The sequence below is a fragment of the Myotis lucifugus genome, unplaced genomic scaffold (genome assembly GCF_000147115.1).
Source record: "Myotis lucifugus unplaced genomic scaffold, Myoluc2.0 scaffold_877, whole genome shotgun sequence".
Classification (NCBI taxonomy): Eukaryota; Metazoa; Chordata; class Mammalia; order Chiroptera; family Vespertilionidae; genus Myotis; species Myotis lucifugus.
The window spans coordinates 83,552-89,192 of NW_005871925.1; the positions used below are offsets into that span (position 1 = coordinate 83,552).

General features: G+C 50.6%; 1 long non-coding RNA gene across 1 annotated transcript in view; it reads right to left on the bottom strand.

Annotated features, from left to right (window-relative positions):
* LOC111824073 overlaps positions 1–1,314 on the bottom strand; it is a 28,113-nt gene extending 26,799 nt beyond the window's left edge. The window contains exon 1 of the long non-coding RNA XR_002827175.1: positions 823–1,314. This is a non-coding gene — a long non-coding RNA (uncharacterized LOC111824073). The remainder of the gene's footprint in view (positions 1–822) is intronic.
* Positions 1,315–5,641: the final 4,327 nt, after the last annotated feature.

A 5,641-nucleotide genomic window follows, 5' to 3' on the forward strand; every position in this document is an offset into this window, starting at 1 on the left:
TTTTTTTTTCGGAGGAAGGGGGCGGAGAAAAAAACAACGGACGCCCCCCCCAACCCCCCCTTTGGAAAAAAAAAAAAATTTTCTCTCGGGAAGTAAAAAAAACTACCTTCAACCCATTCTCTCCACACCCCCAAAAAACAAAAACAACCGGGGAGGGGCAAAAGAGGTCCCGGGGGCCTGCCTCCCCTTTTTTCTTTTTTTTCCTTTTTTTATTTTTTTTCCTTTTTTTCCCTTCCCGGGGGGGAAAAAAAAAAAAATTTTTTTATAAAAATTTTTTTTTTGGTTTTTTTCCCAAAAAGGAAGGAAGAGGAAAGAACCTTCCACGAAAAAACCCTCGAGCCCCTTGGCTTCCTCCCCCCCACCCCCTCCTGGGGAGGTGCCCCAAAACCAAGGAAAATGCCCTGGCCCGGAATCAAACCTGGAAAAAATAACCGCGCGCCCCTGTCCCCCACCCCCACCCCACCCCCCCCCGTCGAGTCCGCAGGCCAACGCTCCATCCACTGAGCCAAACCAGTTAGGGCACAAAAACACTTTTGCCGCCTAGGAGCTGAAACCTAAATGAGGCAGTACTCAGGGATCGTCTCATCTTCTCTCTCTCTCTCTCTCTCTCTCGAAATTATTGGGGATACACCGGTTCATAAAACCATACGGGTTTTAAAGTAAAATAAAAAATGAATAAATCAGATATGAATAAATAGCAATCTTTGTATGGAACTAAACAAAAAACAACAACAAAAACATTAAGGTTATTCAAGTGGACAACTCAAGAAAATATCATCTGAATACATATATACATACATACATACATACATACATACATACCGCATCCAGGGTGCAAGCGGGAAGCGTCATCGGAGCGCATTCTGCCCATGGAGCCCAGTGCATCAAGTCCCTCCGTCCTCATGGATTTCTTCTCCGCCCGCCAGCCATCCTCTTTTCTTTCTCTTTTGCGGCCCACAACCTCCACATCCCATCCAACATCCATGGTTTCCAGCACAGGTAGGAGGTCTTTCCAAGGCCTGTCCACAAACCCCGGACATACAGGCCATGAACGGTCAACTCGACCCCAGAACAGTTTAGGTCCTAAACTTGAGGAGAAACCAGTCTCCGCCCGGACAAGCATGTGGGGCGGGAAGCTGTGGCGGTGCCTCGGGAGGTTGTGGGTTTCGGCAGGCGGACAACTCAGGACAGGTGAACACATGCCAGCACATACCGCATGCAGCTCTGGTCCGGTTGGGGCGCGGGGCGACGGGGTGTCATAGCGGGCGTGCACCCGGCCTCTCTGGACCGAGTTGGCGCCGGGAGTGGCTAAGGCAGGGGAGGCACTTCCGCCAATGGAGGCCTGCGCGCTCCTCACCGGCCAATCACGGTGGGTGTGGGTGTGTCCTGCCCCGGTGGGCGGGTCGGAGCGCCCCGGGCGGTGCACGTGGGGAAGGAGAAAGAGGCTTAGAGGCACCGCGGCGGGGATGGCGGCTGGGTGAGTTGTGGGCCCCGGGAGAGGGAGGGCAGGGAAGCGGGGGTCTCTGCCTGGTGATAAAGGGCTTGGGATGTCCCCCCAACTTTAGCGTGGTGCCCCGTTTCCACACAGTGCAGTTAGTGGGGCCGGTAGCCTGACTCGTGGGCACAGTGCAGGGAATGGGTCAGGCCCTGGGAGCGGACCCCCGTTTTCAGCGGGTGCCCTCCTCCCCGGGGCACACGCCGATGGGGCCGAGACTCCGGGACCGTCCGGAACTGGCAGGAGGGACCCCGGGGCGGGGGCTGGAGGCTGGAGAAACCTGACCGCAGTGGAGTTGCGAGAGGATGACTTGTGTTTTGGGGGGAGCGGTCATTGTATCTTCCTGTGAAGGGGGAAGTCCTGGGCAGCTGGAGGATGAAGACGTTCCTGCATAAAAAGCCCGGGAGCAGTTTCCCCTCGGGCAGCTGACTCGGCTGCAGAAGCTGACGCGCGGCGGGGGGGGGGGGGGGGGGTGCGGCCCCTGGTCCGAAGGTGCCCTGTCCAGCTGGCCGCCCTTCTCCCTCTGCGGGACTCTCTGTGCTGGACATAGAACTCTGCGTAAATGTATTGACTTTTAATAGGAGGCCATTTCCTGAGACGCCGCAGCCATATTGGGTTCAGTGACTTCTGCTAGAGGTAAGAAGTTCCCATTCACTCAAAGTGCCAAGGGCTTTCAGTCTTTTCTCTGGTGGAGCCACAGAGTAAAGCAGCTGCCAGTCCTCTGCACTTCCTGCAGGAGCCGCTCACTCTCCCTCCAGATAGAACGCTTCGAGGATAACGCTGTCACTGGTCACAGCTGGAAATAGACTCTGAACATCTCTCTCTGTGTCTGTGTGTGTGTACATATATATATATATATATACACAAAATTGCCTTCCAGTGATATTTGCTTTTCGAGAGGAAGGGGGAGGGAGAGAGAGGTAGAAACATCAATAATGAGAGAGAATCATGGATCGGCTGCCTCCCGTACGCCCCCTACTGGGGATGGAGCCCGCAACCCCCACCTGTGTCCTTGACGGGAATCAAACCTGGGACTCTTTAGTCTGCAGGCCGAAGCTCTATCCAATGAACCAAATCGGCTAGGGCTAAACATCTCTTTTATAGAAAATTAATTAGAAAAGGAGGGTGAGATGAACAGCTTGCAATATAATTTGACGCTGAGCTCTAAGCGATTGGCCCCAGGATGTGATTTAGTGGCCATTGCCTGCAGTGGGGTGCGCAGCGGCATTATAATCAGGCATAGACGTCCATGTTTTCTTGTCAATAAGTGGTCCATCTCAGGTGCTGATTCGTAATTGACTAGGGCCCCATTGAAGGTGTTTGGACAATTAGAGAAGGGGTAACATTCAAACTTTTTCACTCTTTGAAAAGTGGAGGGTGACTTTCTAGTTTTACCAAATTCTTCAAGTTGCTATTTTGAGATGCACATTTTCTCCGAAGGGTTTCTTTGTTTCCTTGTGGTGAAGTTAGCGGGAGACTTCGAATTGTGGGTAGAAGCACCCTGGTGGGAAGGGGCTGGTCATGGCAGCCCTGGGTTGAGCTCTGGACAGTTCCCCTCATGCACAGCTAAGTCACAGACCTTCAGTTTACTCCAAAATTGGTGGAAGGCAATTGTATGAAAATGCTCTTTAAACTAAATGTGTTGTTCATAAGCTAGAGGACAGGAAAAATGCAGTGATTTTGGATGTACTACTCTGTGAATAATACTTTTGAAAGACACTATCATTACATTGTGGGAACCCTGTTGTACAGCACATTATTATTTTACTGCACAAAGCAGCAGAGAAAGGCCGTGCACAACTTCTAGAGTCATCGTCCCCGAGCAAGGACGTCACCCAGCGTGTCCAGGCCTCCGAGCACCTCAGAGGTGCTGCGCGAGGTGCCGTGGTTTAAACTAAGAAAGACCTCCGGAAGCATTTCTGTATCACTTTCCTTCCATTCTGTTGTTTGGGATTGTAAGTGAGGTTCTACGGAGGAAAAATGACTGTTCTTGGCGGGATTCCTATGTGAACCTTTGCATAGCAGCCTAGAAACTTTGCAGAGGCACTAGCCAGTTTTGCTTAGTTACTAGAGCACCAGCCTGCAATTGAAGGGTCCCAGGTTCGATTCCAGTCAAGGACACAGGCCCAGGATGTGGGCTCAATCCCAAATGTGGGGCGTGCAGGAGGCAGCCGATCACTTATTCTCTCTCATCAATGTTTCTCTCTCTCTCTCCCTTCCTCTCTGAAATCAAGAAAAATATATTTTTACTTTTTATTATTTTTTTTAAAAGATATTTTATTGATTTTTTACAGAGAGGAAGGGAGAGAGATAGAGAGTTAGAAACATCGATGAGAGAGAAACATTGATCAGCTGCCTCCTGCACATCTCCCACTGGGGATGTGCCCGCAACCCAGGTACATGCCCTTGACCGGAATCGAACCTGGGACCTTTCAGTCCGCAGGCCGACGCTCTATCCACTGAGCCAAACCGGTTTTGCAAGAAAAATATATTTTAAAAAAATACTTTGCGGAGGTCTCCTCAGTGTGTCACTACCGACCATGAAATAGACTTAAACTAGTGGTGTTTGGGACGCATTCAGGGCAGGACTTTATATTTCGGCATCAGCGGTCTTCAGTGATGTCACTCTGCACATTGATAAGTCACAAGCTCTGTACTTGTGTTGCCAGAGACAACTACAATGTGTCTGACGGATCTGAGCACCAGACCCACCTGCAGGGACAGGCACTCATTCCAATGCCCCCTTCTGTCTGAGCTCTGTCCTGAGCCTGTGCAGACAGCAGCAGCTGCCGAGGACTGGCTTCCCTGGAGAGCGCTCACTCATTCACTCATTCATTCATCCACTCACTCATTCATCCACTCACTCATTCATCCACTCACTCATTCACTCACTCACTCATTCACACACTCACTCATTCACACACTCACTCATTCATTCATTCACTCACGCACTCATTCATTCATTCACTCACTCATTCACTCATTCACTCACTTGCTCATTCATTTATTCATTATTTGCACAAGTGTATGGGGAGAGAACAGTGGTAGGTCAGTCTCGCCATGAGACCTGGATGGCGGATGGCAAGCAGGACACCTCTCCTCAGCAGCTGGTGCCTTCCCAGTTGATACCCGTAGTGGTGCTCAGAGGGGGCACTTCTCTCCCTTTGGGGGGTGGGAGGGTGAGGGCACATGCATGTCACTTTGCAAACCTGAGGACACTAGACACAACTACTGTCCCCTTCATGGGGAGCGTGCATTGTAGGTCCTGAGGTTCATGCTTTGCTTTGTCCCTTTACAAGTATTTAGGAGCATGTTTTGTGCCACACCTTTCAAAGCTTTATTTTTCTAAGAAGCAAGTTTCATAGAAATCACATCGAGGTGTGTGACTAAATCCTGAAAGCTCAGCAGCGTGAGCTGTAACTTCCGGAGGCGAGTGCTAACAGAAGGAGCAGCGTGTGGCTCAGAGTCAGACCCACAGCCTGAGCCTGTGCCCGGCCTCTCCCTCAGAACAGGCGCTTTTTTCTGTCCCTGTGTCAGGGCTACATTGGCATTGTTGTTTGGCATTGCCTCCCTGTCATATGTAGCTGCCACAGGAATTTAGGAGATGAAGACAATGGTGTTTGGGAAATGTCCTGGAAACTTCTATTCTCCCGTTGAAGACATGGATCGCTCCAGCAGGTGCTCACCAGTTTGCTTAGTGAATGAAGTGACTACCTCCTTGTAGAGCCAAAGGCATCTTCCCAGCTGTGCGTTGTTTTCGTCCTGTGCCTGGGACGCCTCGGGGCTGGTTAGTCACTGAGAGTGGAGGCAGTAGTTCCTTGGCCAGGTTTGTTTATTGCTCAGTCAGGAGGAAATTCAAGATCATAGAACAAACGTTCTCTTCCAACTTCTAGGAAATGGATGGTTTCATACCTTTTTCTTCTCATTTATTTATTTTTAAAATCCTCACCGAAGTATTTTCCCCATTGATTTCTAAAGAGAGTGGGAGGGAGGGAGCTAGAGAGAAACATCAGCATGAGAGAGACACATGGCACGCGTCCATACTGGCGCTGGGGAGCCTGCAACCGAGGTTTGTGCCCTTGACCAGGAATCGAACTCATGGCCCTTTGGTATGTAGGTAGATGCTGTAACCACTGAGTTAACCGG